At 41.6% G+C, this 15,415-nt stretch overlaps 1 long non-coding RNA gene across 2 annotated transcripts in view; it reads left to right on the top strand.

Annotated features, from left to right (window-relative positions):
• Window positions 1-398: 398 nt before the first annotated feature.
• Window positions 399-15,415, top strand: part of LOC108448497 — a 31,252-nt gene continuing 16,235 nt past the window's right edge. The window contains exons 1-2 of one of the 2 annotated variants that reach the window (XR_001864386.1): window positions 399-478; window positions 12,732-12,873. This is a non-coding gene — a long non-coding RNA (uncharacterized LOC108448497). Of the gene's footprint in view, window positions 479-12,247; window positions 12,641-12,731; window positions 12,874-15,415 lie in introns of those variants that run through there. The other variant, XR_001864387.1, reaches the window with a different exon arrangement.

The following is a 15,415-nucleotide window of genomic DNA, read 5'->3' as shown; positions in this document are numbered from 1 at the left end:
CTGGTACTGTGGTATTACACACATTACAACTGTCACTGTGACTTACAGCCTTAGTTTAGCTGAAAGAAAATCTATAACCCTAGAAATGCAACAATGTCCAAGTCACAGTTCAGAGTAATAAATGTTTTTCACAGAATAGTGTAATCCATATTTCCAAAGCTGATACAACAAAGGCATTTCTACTAGAAATCTTTCAATTTCATGGGCGGAGGCTCAGAGAGGGAGAGAGAATGGTTAGGAGAAATGATAAGCAATAAAACGCCTGTGTTCAGAAATATTGCCCCTTTGGCTACTGCCTTTGGTTGATCTTTCTTGCCCACAAATTGCATCTTAATAAAGTATCATCTGTCTTTTGATACCAGTACAAAAAATCAACTTTTAAAGTTCCTGCTGTCATTTCAGGGTGGCGAGGACATCGGGTTGCAGGCAGCTGTGCACGAGCACCTTGGTGTGCTCAGCATCATGGGAACTCTGTATGGTAAGCACTGGTCCCTCTGGGGCAGATGATGCAAAGTGTGCTTTAGTGATGAAATGGGCTATTTTGTCTGGCCAGGGCTCTTGGACATGCTCCTCTGTGTCTTGGTGCTGGGAGTACCAGCTGCTGTGCCCCTTTGGGGTGCCAGTAATGCAATCTCTCTGTGCACCCACTGCTGAGCCCTTCACCTCTGGTGCTGGGATGAACTGATGGCTTGATGGGTAGATTCAGATTCTTTGCTTAGGAACTTGAACTGTGAAGTCTTATCTCAAATATTAGTTTTTGAATCATCTCAGCTATCTTTTCTCTAGGAAAAGTGTTCTCAGCCAAAGGTAGTGAGAGCCTTGGAGTGTCCTTGTGCCTCTGGCTTTGGTTTGACTTTGTGTGTGGCGAGAGAACTTGACGATGTGCCAGAACAGTGATGATATCCTGGCAGGCCTTCCTGCCGGTGACAGCAAACAAATATATCACGCTACACATTTCCTCTCTCAGAAGGGTATAGTTTGAGTAGCTAAGTAGCTTGTGTTTTGGACTCCCAAGACTTTCATTTGTTTCTGCCTTCAAACTTCCTGGCAAGCTTGTTAATGTCTATTAATTTTCCAAAGTCCATGAAAGCAAAAAAAGAGCAAATTGCATTAAAGTAATCTGTAATCATTTGAGTTACAGTATGAGTGAAATACTCTCATAGCTGAGCAGTTAAAATGGAAATGCAGTATTGGGATGCTACATGTGCCATAGTTTATTGCCCACTATATGTGTTGCAGAGTGTCAGGTTCATTCCAGTCAAGGTTAGTAAGATGCTCGTGTTTGGTTTCAAGTTTAAAAAAAAAAAAAAAAAAACGGCAAAAAGAAAAAAGCAAAGTAAGTGGTAAATGGAGACACTGGTAATAGGAAAAACAACTGCCTTCTCAGGCTCTTCATTTGTTTCTTCTATTTCCTGGTGGGGCTGAGAAGATACGCTGGCACCCAGGACTTCTGAATGTGGATGGCATGGAAAGGCCAGTAGGCTGGTCTGTGCTGAAGAACCAAGCTTTTAATCAGACGTGCAGAAGCTCAGCATATCTGGTTGTATTACCATCTTGAAGCAATGCAAGTGCTTGGTATAAACAGCACTAATATTGTCCCTACTATGCTGAGACATCATGCTTATTTTAATGCACAGTACTAAAAATTTCAACTTCACATAAATTAGCTTTATTAGCTACTTTACTTAGTCATCATTCCTATTACTGCTTCATTAGATAACTGATTCATAATCATTCACTTACGAAGAACAGATTGCAGAGTTTTCTCCTTTCCGTCTGTTCCTCACCTTCCTAGGCTTCAGTGTGCATTCAGACTAATGCAATAGTACAACTCATAATACCAATTCCTTTTGAATCTTGATGTGGGACAGCCTGAAATGCTCTGTCCTTGTAAAGTTGTGTTTCTCTCAGACCTACTGTAGCAGACTCTATAATCTTGATTGGAGTGTCTGACTCACAAGGATGAGCTAATTTTGTTGGCAAGTTCCTGCTTTCTTGAGCCAGTATAATCATATTTTTTCTGGTGTTCAGGTGGCTGTGATAGGAGTCTGAAATATTGCATGCGTGTAAAATAGTCAAGGCATAAAAATTCCTCACAAAGTGGTGAGGCTATGTACAGCTTATGTGCCCTTGGTGCACAGGACAGCAGACACTCCCAGGGCTTTTTTCCATCTCACCAAGGTGAAGAAGCAGTTATCATCTGGCATTTGTGTCACGAGACTACATGGCTCTGAGACCAATTGTTACATCCACTGAGGCATGACCTTAAAGCTGGGTGCAGGATGTGGCCTTTCTGCTGAAACACAGCTACCAAGCAACTGGGTTCTCAAGAAAGGTTTATCATGCCTGTTCCTTTGGGTGTTACACTTCTCGTAAGCTTTGGGAGCAACTTAAAGCGTGAAGCTGGATGTTTTAAAAGGAGAAAGTAGGAATGTCTTTGTGAAATAAAACTGACCTTTCTTTATATTGCTTTTATTTGCTGCTATCCTTTGTTATTTGATTGTTCTGTTAGCCCTGTCTTCAAGTGCTACAGAGTTTCTGTAATGACCCCTAACTCCATGACAGCGTATGTGTCATACCAGCAGTCCATGTGTTTTACCAGTTCTTGCAAGGAAAGCTGTGCTTTTCCCTCAGAGTTCTTGGGAGGAATTTCCTCCATCATCAGGCTATTCTTCCACAGTGAAATGGGAAAGTTTGGCTAAAAGACTGTTGTATAGTATATATAAAGAAAAGGATTCTGCTGCAGGGACATGAGCATTGCACAGCATTGCAACTCATCATGTCTCAGATGAGAGGCTCTGGCCTCATGAAAAGGTTCATGCTGGTTTCTCTTGCAGCAATGAAGAGAAAATTTGAAAATCCCAAATGCCTTGTAGAATTCCTATGACCTTTTGGTAACTTTTTAGACACATGCACTTGCTAAGCTCTAATATGCATGTGGTCACTGAACTGGCACTCCTCAAAATTAAATAGACCTAATGCAAATTACTAATAATCTGAGAAAGCTTTGTGCTAAAGAGGCTGTAGTAAAATTTCACAGGAGAATCCTCTTCTGCAGGCTACATTAAATGGCCTTGTTAGACATTTGAGTATTGAGTGCCATTATGTAGTGATTTGAGAAGGACAGAAAAAAATCATAAAACTGCTAGTAAGATTCTCACAGCAGATCTATTATGGCTACTCTCACTCGTAATAATTTAGAGTTTTAATTTCCTCAAGCGTCCCACAGGTTTACTATATCCAGCCAAATGCTTCACGGACAAGTTGGCAGAATAGAAGTTTTTTATGATCTGTCCCCACTGGTGGCTTTTAAAGCTTCACCCCCTCTTCCTCCATATTTGTGTGCCACACTTATGCACATACACCCATGCACATGCACATCCACACAGACACACACAGAAGTCATCTCAGGGAGACATAGGAGTTTGTCAAGTCCTGCACAGTTTTCAGCTTAATTCACACTGCTCAGAAATCATCAGCATCTTGATGCAAGGGCTCTTCTTCCCTTGGTTTTAAAACCAAGGGAAATATGAAAAACTGAAACCAAAGGCAGATTAACTGATACAGAAGCTCAAAGAGAGACAGTGGGTTCCTGATTTGAATAGTCTTCCTGAAGAACAGCGCCTCTGTCTCCGGGTTTTACTCATCAGTCAATATACATCTGTTTGAAAAGTGACGAACCTGCTAAAAAGCTGGTAAGACCCCTGGCAGAGAGTGTAAATACCCTGAACCTTGGGACTTATATCAGCAAGCAAGGGGAAAAAACACTTTTTTCTACCTAATTGGCACAATGCAGACTAAGTTATTCATACTGGGTGCTCATCGCAGATGATTTGGATCTGTTGCTGACAAATGGGGCCAGGAGAGTTCATGCCTTGGTGTCTTGGTTGTAGGGATGCATTTAGGTGATGCTCCTTGGGCTGTGGAGTAATGCTGGGGATTTCCCAACCCCTGCTGACCCCTCCCATGAGCAGAGCTGGCCGCAGGTGTGGAGAGACGGGAATCCTGAGCCGGAGATTTTAAATGGAAGTGTTGAAATTAGCTTCAACATCTGCAAAAACTCTTTGACAGAGCCTCTTGCAACAAAGTCCCCAGAACATGAATTTTGACAAGGAAAGAGCCCATTATTATCAGTGATGTTTCAACCATTATTTTATGAATATATTCAATGACAAGAACTAGCTTGTTTCCAAGACAACAAAATTCAAACCCGATCCATGATTGCTCTAAAGGAGGCCTCCTGTCATTTCGTTCCTTTGAAGAAACTCACAATTTGATGGGCAAAATGCCAGAAATAATTAGACAGAATAGCACCATAAACCCCAATGGAAGCAAAATATCTGCTGTAAGAATTTCCCACCAGAAATCTTGAAAATCAAATCAAAGCCTGGATAAGATCTTTTCTGTTGAGTATAAGAATGAAGGAAAAAAAAAAAGTGGGTGGGAGAAGACAATCCAGTTTTTTACCTCACCAAAGGGAATACTAAAAACTGTCTTTGTGACTTGCTTGTGTCTTCTTGTGAAATAATAAGTGGGCAGGGCAATCAAATTTAAAGCAGTATTCCCCAAAGCAAGGTCAAAACTGCTAGAAATGTTCATTTCATTTTTATTTGCTTTTCCTGCAAGGTACACACTGTGGCTATAATTTCCCATTCTTTATGGGGAGATCAAAAGATTTGTGCTGTGCCGTGTAGGAATCAATTCAGTCATCCTGGCAGCACGCCAATCTTTATTACATTATTTGTTAACCTGCATTATTGCAGAATGGAATAACTGTTCCCTGGGATAAACTAGGGAGTTCTCCGTGCTTCCTTGACCTTGATTTCCACACTCGTGCCTTGTCCTCTCAGCACCCACATGCAGATAATGATTGTCTGTGTTAGAGTGAATGAAATATCACTGCAGATCCTGTGCCGAAGCAAATCACTGAATTGGTGGCGTGTAAGTGAACCAGAAGCCTTCATTGTCTGCCTCTGCTTTTGCAGCAAACGGAGTCTCAGGTATTTCTTACAGTGGGAGTCTCCTCACTTTACCAGCAGAAAAACCAGCCCATCTGACAAGAACTGTATTTGCTCTTTTCTTCCTGCTAGGCCATTCCTGTAATCTTCAAAGCTAAATGCATCAGTCAAGCCATCCTTCTTGAAATATTCCCGAATTCTTTGCAAGAATCTTTTCCATTAAGTTGGTGTGAGCAGTGATATATTTTGGTAGTTTTGGGGACATGCATTAGGGGCGTGCTAAACCTAAGTTTTTGAGTTCTGCCCAAGTAAGCATCACAGTTTCACATGTACCAGTTCTGCACTGGGAGTGTTTCACTACATTTTCTTAGCAGAAAAAAGTAGGCTTTGCACAGTCATGTTTTTTGTAGAGAAAATGGAGGGTAGGTTCTGTTTCGCATTGAACTGGTGTAATTCAGCATGTACTTGATGTCAATCAAATTGTGTAGCTTTTGGATTGAATCAACATTCATCTGTGTCCTAAAAAGTGCTGCAATGACCACTGCTAGTGGAAGTTTGACTTTCTGACTGAAAGAGCTATGCTGGAAGTCATGGTTTTTGTGGTCATGCTGGGGCACAGAGCATGGTAGGGGAGAAGGAGCAGCCTGGAATGAGATTTTTAGGAGTCTAAGACAGATCTGAGGCTTAATTTCAGTGAAGGGCAGGGAACACTGTTGATATGCAGCCTGCACTATGAAATGTCAAACTGGGTTGAACTCCTCCCTGGCTGATGTAATTCAGTATAAAAAAATCAGATTTCAGTAAGGAAATATTAGTAAGGGAGAGAGAAGAGAAACAAAACTTGCAGATTTTTTCCCATAATGCTCTCCACTGCTAAAAATCAGATTTTTATTCCTATTTTGAAATAGAAACGTTTGTTGAAATCTTAGGATTTTTTATAAACAAGTATCCTCCATGACAACAAATCCCAGTCACTAAGTTGCAGACCAAAGTTGATGACCTTAGTTGATTCCAAAAAAGTTCAAAACACACAAAAATGGAGAGTGTGGAGTGGACCAGGCTCTGAGATCAGGGTGTTAGTACATGCTCAGAAACAAAGAAGAAATAGCTTTTTTGAATAGTGTTTTGTTGTCCTTCCCCTAAGAGCCAGATGGTGGCTGGGGAGGTCTGGGAACCAGTTGCAGGGACAGCCAGAGAAGGCCAGGGTGCTGCTGGCCAGTGCTGCAAGTCTGGGCAGATGCAGTGGCAGCGTGTGGGACAAGAGCAGGGACAGGGCTCTAGAGACCTTTCAGGTTTTCTCCATTTGAGACTTGTCTTCAAGGCTCTGTGCTGGGTCAAGTACAGAAGTTGAAGGTCACCTACCTGCCTGTCAGGTCACCAGGGTGGTGCTCAGCTGGGCTGCCAGGTCATCCCCCTGACTGGATCCTGCAAACCTGCCAGAGGAGTCAGGCTGGAACTCAGGTGCTGTTTTCCATCATGACAGTCCCAGTCCCTTCCTGATGAGTTTGGGCTCTGCTGCTTGAACCGAGTGGAGCAGGGAATCCAGAAAACGTATTTAGCCAGACTTTGCGATGGGAAGGACTGGGGGAAAAAAAGAATTTCTACCTTTGCTGAAATGCTCCATATGCTGCTTTGCAGAAGGATTTTTTTCTCCCATTCTGCTCTTCCGTATTCTGATGGTATAATCTGAAAATACCTCTGCCTCACAGTCAGTTGAGACAAAGGTGTTTACAAAAGCACTAAGCCTGAGAATCCAGCCACTCAGCATCAAAATAGGAAACTTAAATTCATAAGCTCCCTCCTTTAAACTGATGGAAATGGATCCAAACAAAACAAACCAAAACAAAAGCAGTAGGTAAACATGTTGGAATGTACAGTGGATAATGGATATTGAGGGATGATCTAGTCATGCATGCTAAACAGATACATTTATGAGTTTAAATTTAATTAGCATGTGGAAATTAACAAGGCTAGAAAGAAGGGCAATGTGTTTTTAAGTGAAGGCGATGAATAGGTACTGTTAGGTGCATATAGATAAATGAGGATTTAATTTGTAAGACATAATGAGCCAGGTGCCTATAAAATAATTTGTGGGGGTTTTTTTCTGCTGGATTTCACAGAAGATAATGGTGTAACACTTCAAGGTCAGTCTGTATCCCCCTGTTAATTTCTTTTTGGGGAAAATATTTTTAAGAATAACTAACTGAAATTGACTTCCTTTGTAGAAAACTGCTGGGTGTTTTGATTTTTTTTTTTCTTAATTATGCATAATTACTGATTTTACATTCAGAACCCAGCCGGCCTTTGTTGAAGAAGGCTTTGGTTGCTGCTCTGATTTTAATTTTTCAATCTGTACATTGACTGAGACAGGTTTCTGTGGAGAAGTTCTAGTCCATGACTGTGTCCCTTACGTGTGCCATATGGGGATGCATTTCGGGAAGAAATGATATTTCACAGTGCTTGAATCTGAAAAGATTTTTTAAAAACCAAAGCATCGCTTTAAAAAGCAAAGCATTGTTTTTAAACCAGGACTTACTTAAAGAAAAACAGTTAAACTGAGTCCTGTATGATGCTATGAATTGCCTTTTCCCTGTCACCTATAGGATTTTCATCCATCTCCTTAAGCATTTCAGCAGAGACTACTACCACTTGAACTGAAAACTAATGATAGCAGGAGATCCTGTTATCCCAGTGATGGATAGGACTGTAAAAGTTACTTGTTGGATCTTGGTGATGTTCAGCAGAGTGAGGAAAGATTATGGCAGCCTTTTTTTCCTGTTTTTTCATATTTCTGGGAGTGCTTCTGCTGTCTCTGGGTGTTGGTGGGGTGTAAGCTACACAGACCATGTAGCTGGGTAACAGTCAGCCTCTTTGTCTCCCTTCTGCTTTTCCAAGTGCTGCAGCAATTTCTTGGATTTCCAGCAAAAAATTGTGCTGCTTGCTTGTTGCTTATGCATTTGCTTGTGGAGCTGCTATTCCTCAGAAAATGTAAGCCAGAGAAGAGAGGTTTTGCTTCTCAGCTGTTGGCCAAGCAAAGCACAAGTGAAATTTTATGAAAGAAAGTAAAGGCATTATTCTTCAAATCAAATGTCATAGGTCTACTGCGAGTAATAGCTGCATACAAATTTATTCAGGAAGAATGATTTCTCTCTCTCTTTCTGTCGCTCTCTTTTATAAGGAAAGGTGTTAAGTACCCTATATAGGCATTGCTCCCAGTATGTCATGCAATCAGTAACTAACTTTACCTTGAACAGGAATGAAAGGGATTCTGCCAGGAATGCAAAGGATTTGAGGAGGATTAGTATTTTGATCCATTTTTGAACATACTGTTTTGGATTAACACACCGGTGATGAAGTTATCTGCTTTAAATGGGCTTGTGGTGGATGGGGAAGACGGAGCACCCTCTTACTGACAGTTCTTTGCATTGTGATAAATTTAATATGGCAGTAAAGAAGGGTTTATGTTTGTATAAACGCCTTTTACAAACAACAGTTTCCATCCATTTAATAATGACCCTGCTTTTCTCACGAGAACAGCGCCATTACCAAGCTGTTGGTATGGCTTCTGCCGCGCCAGGCAGCTCTTCCCGCGGCACTTAATTGCCCGGCCCATCTGCGGAGCGCGGGGCTCGCTGGAAGACACCTGCTTCCTCAAATGTTGTTTTTAAGGATCAGACCCATTGCAGCTGATTGCATGAGGCCTGTTACTTTGGTTGTGTTTTAGGAGAAAGATGGGTAAGAGCCAGGCTTCCTACTAGGCATGCAACTTAGCAAAAACAGCCTCTAATGAAATACCCAAAAAGGTACATGCACCAAAAGTCTACATGCAAACATCTCTCTTTGCATAAAATATTTAAGTTCAGTAAAGGATTTGTCATAAATCGAAACTAATGGTTAATTTGATATTGCTTTATGCTCTTTTGGATACAAAGAATATCACCTAGACTTGCTAGGGTCAGTACAAGTGGGGAGGGGTTGGACATAGTCGGTGGCTTAGCCCATGAGAGATTTGCTTTATTTCACCTTTTTTCCCTTTGTTTGGGAAACCCACAGAGTTTCAGGACAGACTTAGGACTGGCAGACCAGTTCTTGTGTTTAGAAATGATTCATGGCTTAAGCTCTGTTACACCACTGTTGTTTTGCCATATCCTGCCAGTCGAGGAAGCCCACACCAGCCTCCTCCCAGCCCCCCAGGCACTGCTGGCCCATGCAAAGGCACATGGAGCTGCTGGCAGGCCCTGGAGCCCCTGCCTTCACATCTCCTGGCAAGGGGAATTTGCAAGGCCACCTGAGTTTTCCTCGCAGCTAATGAGCTACTCGCTCTCATGTCATAAGGCTGGCTCCAAAGAAATGCTCTGGGGAGGGATTTGCCAGAAGACCTTCCCAGGCTTGTCTGCCTGTGGAAAAATCTGATTACAGGAAAAGGGAGAAATTTCTCAGGGTGGTGCTACAGGGTCTGGAATACTTTGTGTTTGCTCATCAAGGCAGTAACAGCAAATTTATTCAAGAGCCTGACCCAGGAAAAGAGTTTGTGGCCAAGAAATGGGAGTGGCTGTGGACTCATCGTCCCAGTGTGCAGCCTCTGCCACACGGGTGGCATCCCCAGCAGCTACAGCATCACAGATGGCTGCTGATCCTGTTGGAAGATGCTGAGAGCTGAGCTGAAGGAGCATAACACCAGAATAGAATAAAACCCCAGAAAAAGTGTTTTATTAACGGCCGCATCAGCTGTGTTGCTTTCCTGCAAGTGTGATTCATTTCCTTACGCCTTATAGAGTGGGAGAGGGCAGGTTAGGTGCTGAGGTCTGCTTTGCACTTCCGTTACACTCTTGGAAAGGATATTGGAAGGCCAGAACTTTGCAAATTATCTCTGGGTTTTTTCCCCCTTATAGTGGCATTGCCTCTAAACATGTGGCTAGCCAGAGGGGTTCCTGCACTCTGCTGTGGGGAGCAGAAACACTTCAGTCTGCCTTTTGCGAATAAACGTTGTAGAAAAGGTTTCATCTTACTCAGTGTTTATACCATCCTCACTGCTGTTTGAAGAATACCTACACCTCTAACCCCCAGTCCCCTCCCTTCTAAAAAAACCACTTTTATCTACAAGGTGTAGCTTACACAATTACGTGTGTGAATTGTTATGTGTGGTCCCGAACATTTTCATGCCTTCACATCTCCTGGCTAGGGACATTTGCAAGACACCTGAGTTTTCCTCACAGCTAATGAGCTACTCACTCCTTTGTCATAAGGTTGGCTGCTGAAACTACCTTTCATGGAAAAGGTAGCTTCTTGCTGCTAAGAATGAAGATTTTACTGACTTATGGAAACCTGGAGCAGAAAGTTAAAAGAAAATCTGAGAAAGAAGATTTGGATGCTCAGCTGATGGATTTTTTTCACTTTCTGTTGCCTCAGACTGTGGGCAAAGCTTCAGGAACAGCAATGAATAGTCTGTGTAACATAAGGTCCTAAAGCAACACTGTGGCACAGACCAGTGCTCCCGCTGCAGAAGGCAAGGTAGGACCAGGCTGGTGGCACTGTCCCTCTACCAGACCCCATGTGATGGAGGGTCTGTCCCCTGCCGAGGTCTACCACCCAAAAAGGTTGTAACAACATAAATAGGTTCATCAATGAACCACATATGCAAGCATCTGATTAACTCCATTAAAAGAAAGTTTAGGGTTGACTTGTTTGTAGTTTACAAAAGAAAATTGAAGTTAGCCAAATTCAAATCAAATTCATATAGGTTGCAGTGGGTTTCTCAGCAGTAGTAATTCTTAAAACCTAGATTGTATGTTTCTAAAAAGCTATTATTTAATTCAAATGCAATCCTGAGAAAGCCTGTGCTATTTTGGGAAATGACAAAAAAGAGGCCACATCTATAAATTTTAGCATCTGTGGTCTCAGATGAGTTGCTTGCTGGCTGGTCTTTGGCAAGCGGGAGAGATAGGAGCATGCTGAGTTTCGTCACTGTAGGAGAATACTAAATGCATTATTAATGAATATTTAATAGTTCTATAGGGAGGTAGAGGGGTGTAAATGGACACAAAGGAAACTAACATTACCTTAGTCTATGAAAGAAGCAGTATGGTAATAGGAAATAAAGGGCTAGTAAATTGAACTTCAGTTGCAGTCAAGTTCCTAGAGATTTTGAGAGCGGAGGTCACAAAATACATGGGGAAGTGTGCTTTGATAAAAGTTACCAATGTGCCTTCAGAGGAAATAAGCCTTATATGGCAAGACTAGAAAAGTTATTTTGTGGAGCTCATTGAGAGGCAAAAAATGTGAAGGAAAGGAAAAGAAAGCAAATTTTGCATTAGATCAAATAAGTGTCTAGAGTTGAGAAAAGAGACCCATTTCTGAAGGTATGAGACCCATGTGATAACCACACAAAAATAGTAGAATAAGAGTGAGTAAAGAAGTTATCAGAGAAAGTAGAAGGATGATCATTAAAAAAGTAATTTTCTGTTTAGTGTGCTCAGGGTAGGTTCAAAAGTGCTTTGTGCTAGTTTGTCCTCTCCACACTGCTGGCAAGTGGAAGGTCATTGTTAAAGGAAATGCTGTCAGATCAACGCTGAGAATCAACCTTTGGAAATTCTGTGAATTGTATCTGGATCCTGTGAACTGAAAGCACATCTCATTTTGCAAGAAACATGACTGTAACCTAGGAAAATGACAAGTAAGGAGGATTTAGATTAGCCTTCCTGTACAGGTATACTGAATATGCAGCAGGTGCAACTCTACCTTAAAAAAAAATTCATTGTATCCCCTTCTCAAAAAAACCCTCAAAACCAACCAAGAAAAGAACCCTCAAACAGAACTGCCGTGCAAAAGGTAATGGGTAGGACAAAATGGAGGGAATTATAGATTTATGAGACGTTTATCAGATGTCTGCTGAAACAAATTCCAGACTTCTATTTTCTGCTCAAAATTTACAAATAAATTAGAAGTAGTATGATTGAATAACATTATACTAAAGACACATCAACGTCTTTTACCTGACATTAGAGTTGCCATACACTAGAGCTGATCTGTGGAAACCAACAGAACTTACATGAATCCCCCTCCAAAATGTTGTGTCCTAGTACTAAATTCATCAGGTTGATTCCAATTATTGTGGTTTTCCAGTTTTCCATAGCAGAAGCTGTTTAAAACCAGGGATATTACTACAGACATTAATGTTCATGGTTACAAACTGAATCAAATTGCTGATGGACTTCAGATCTTATTCCTACCCATTTTATTTCTTTGTTTGTATCTCCATCCACAATCATGTTCATAACAAAGACCTGTTAGAAAGCATTGCGGAGGGAACTAGAGGGAGTCTGGATGTGACAGATTGATCTGCAAATTAATTGCAGTTCTGGACAGTGCATGCTTAGAGGCAGACAGATTAAATGTGTGTTGGCTGCAAACAACCTGCTTACAACTCTTCACATTCTCTTTCACATGAAGGCATTGCTGTGGAGAGAGAAACTTTCCACCCCACTCGTGGCCAGGACGTAACCAATCCCTCTCTGGCTTCTTGAGGCTGTTGGTAGACACTTTACCTGGGGTCTGGCAGCATGATCAATGCTGGAGTGGTGATAGGGAGACATTCAAACCAAATCACCTGATTTACTACAGTGAAATGGCTGTACACTGCACACACTCCCTGGAGCAATTATTCAGGATCCTAGTCATCTGCAGTGAGTATGTTAAACCTTTCTGAATTTTATTTGGACCATGTTTTACCAGTGGAAGCTCTCCATCACTGCTTTCATTGCCCATGCCTTACAGGGTCCGTGAATTTGTGCGTCTGTCATCTGTGCTCTGTGAAGCTGTGGTGGCATTTCTAAAGCACGCCTGTACTTTGCCAGCATCGGTGTGAATAAGAGACCTGTGTGAAGTATTATCTGCATTACCAAGTCACTAAAAAGAAGTAAGTACAGTCTCAGCCGTAACATATAAAAGCTGATCAGGAAAGAGAGGATTAGTGATGGCATAGCAACTGTTATAGCTCTGCAACCAAATCAATGGTGTAGGAGCACATTGCATATGTATATGTATATGTATATGACTCCTTCTCTTATGGTTGTCTTTTATCTGTGGAGCAACATCCACACAAGTATAGCTGAAACCCAGCAGAATATGATGCTTGGCAAAGCTACCCAGCTGGGGAAAAGCAATGAGTAATACAGACTCTGTATTGGCATAAACACCACTGCCTCTCTTTCAAATTTGAACAGTATTTTGACCTTGTCATCACAGAACTTTCACTGACTTCCTTTATAGCTTTTTCTCAGATTTTTGTTACTTGAGTTACATGTGTGGCAAGATCAGAGCAGAACTGATGATAATGATTTGAACTGGAAATTAAAATGTTTTGAAGCATAAACATCTAAGTTGAATATGCAAATTGATTTTGCAAGCTGGGGCATTCATATCCCTATTAATTCTTTAGACAATCAGAAAACTAGTGTAATTCCATAGTTATATTTATGGCTATGTAATGGGTTATACACTTTCCCAATATGTCTAAAACATCATTAGGAAAGTCAACCTTTCTGTAGAGTAGAGAAAGATGAATGAGAAAGGAAATGTTCATGTAATTTAAGTTATGTGTTTATACTGGACTTGGTTTTTGGAGTTCATGGAGTTGTTTGAAGCCAATGGGACATGAAAGTGCTCAGCAGTGCTGTAGCTTCATTTGAGTAACCTGTCAACCTTTCAGCCAGGAAATAAAAGAAACTTCTTGTTTTGTACAGCTCCTAATTGAATTGTGCACTTATTTTTTTAACCTGACTAGAGAACAAGGTTTTAAATGGGCTCAAAAAAAGATTAGGACACTCTTTTAGAGGGGTAGGTCAACTGCTGGTTGTCAAGTGCAGTGAGATTAATGCTGCTTCTGAGTGCAGAAGTTCCTCACTACCCATCCTCAGGAGCAGAGGTGGTAGTTGGGGATCCAGCAGCCGCCTGCCCCAGCCCCATCAGATCACTCCTGTCCTGAGGACCTACTGCTGTCAGTGGTGTTCATGTCTGCCTGCCCACTTCCCTCTGCTGCTGTGCTCAGCAGGTCACGGGGCACGCGGATGAGGAGTGGCTATCACTTCCCATCAGTCATAGCAGAATTCACCATGGAAAGGGCAGAGCTGAGGCAAGAAGTAAAAGCAGGCAGCTCCAGATTGCTTATTTAATCACTGTTGTAATAAATGCTGCAAACAGCTCTAAAGTTGGGCTCTGCTGCTTGACCCAACATTACTGTTAACTCTGACAAAGAAAACTGTTGCTCATTTCTCTTATACTTGGTAATTAGCTCATACAAAAGCTTTTCAAAAAACAACTTTATCTTAAAATATCTTTGGATATGTTAGAAATTTACCTGAGAATTTTTTTAAGGGGGAAAAAAAGGGAAAGATTAAATGTTGAGCAAAGCCATAGAGAATATTTGCATTGGCATAGGTACTGCAAGTACTGAAAAATTAAACCTTGCCCTTATCATTATCAGGGTTTTAAATTCTTTATGATAGCTTTACTGAAGGATATGTCTTTACAGACAAGAGATTGCCCCTCATATTTTGTCTAAAAAAAAGAAAAAAATTTCTGTAAATCACAATTTTCATGTTGTTGCTATAAAATTCTGTACAGCTGTCATATTTTAATTTTTATTGACTTTTGACTTGATGAGACATAAAACCTCAAAATGGAAGATACTTTCTGGAGCTTGGTGTCTGAGGTGAGTTTATTGTGCAAATTGCATAAGTATCTACAGCATCTACGTTGAGCCAGAGTACCTTTGGTAATATGTACATGCCCACACTTCAGCGTTCAAATAATTTGGAATGCTGTCCCCCAAAGTGCACACCCAGTCCACTGGACATTTGCTCCTCAGTACAGAAAAGTGGGATTTTAGTGGCACCGAGATGGTTTTTCATCTGCAGGTTATCTTACAGGGACACAGGGTTGGAGTGACCCAGCCACCTCGTGTTTAAAACCTGTGGAGCTGCAGCAGAGTGTGGGACTGGGGCAACCCTGTGCCGAAGGAGCCAGGTTTACTGTGGCACATTTGTGTCCCAGTCATCACATGCTTGCACGTGGCAGCCTGCTAGTGCACATTCCCATCCTCTGAAAGACACAGCTTGCTCATGAGTGTGCAGCTTCCACTGTGCAATTTTCTCCAAGTTTCTGTCTCAAGCTTTATCTCTGTTTATATGTCCATGGGCTTCAGAAACCAACTGGGCCTTTTCTTGTAGCAGCAAGCTCTGCTCCCTCTCCTGGGAATGCTTTTGGCTTCAAACTCAACCAGTTTGAGTCTGCCTTACAGCAGGGATGTTTTTCTAACTCTATGGGGGCTTGTCTTTAGCTTTTTTTTGCCTTCTCCAGCATTCAGAAATAATTAACAAGTAATGAACAGAAAGTAAAAGGTCCTTGAGCAGCACAGCAGATGGGGTAGGCTACAGCACTTCTTTTCCTGGTTCTTCCTT

This window comes from Corvus brachyrhynchos, unplaced genomic scaffold (genome assembly GCF_000691975.1).
Source record: "Corvus brachyrhynchos isolate BGI_N302 unplaced genomic scaffold, ASM69197v1 scaffold115, whole genome shotgun sequence".
NCBI classification, from domain to species: domain Eukaryota; kingdom Metazoa; phylum Chordata; class Aves; order Passeriformes; family Corvidae; genus Corvus; species Corvus brachyrhynchos.
Note: the sequence above shows the minus strand (reverse complement) of the source record. Positions and strands in the feature narration are given on the sequence as shown.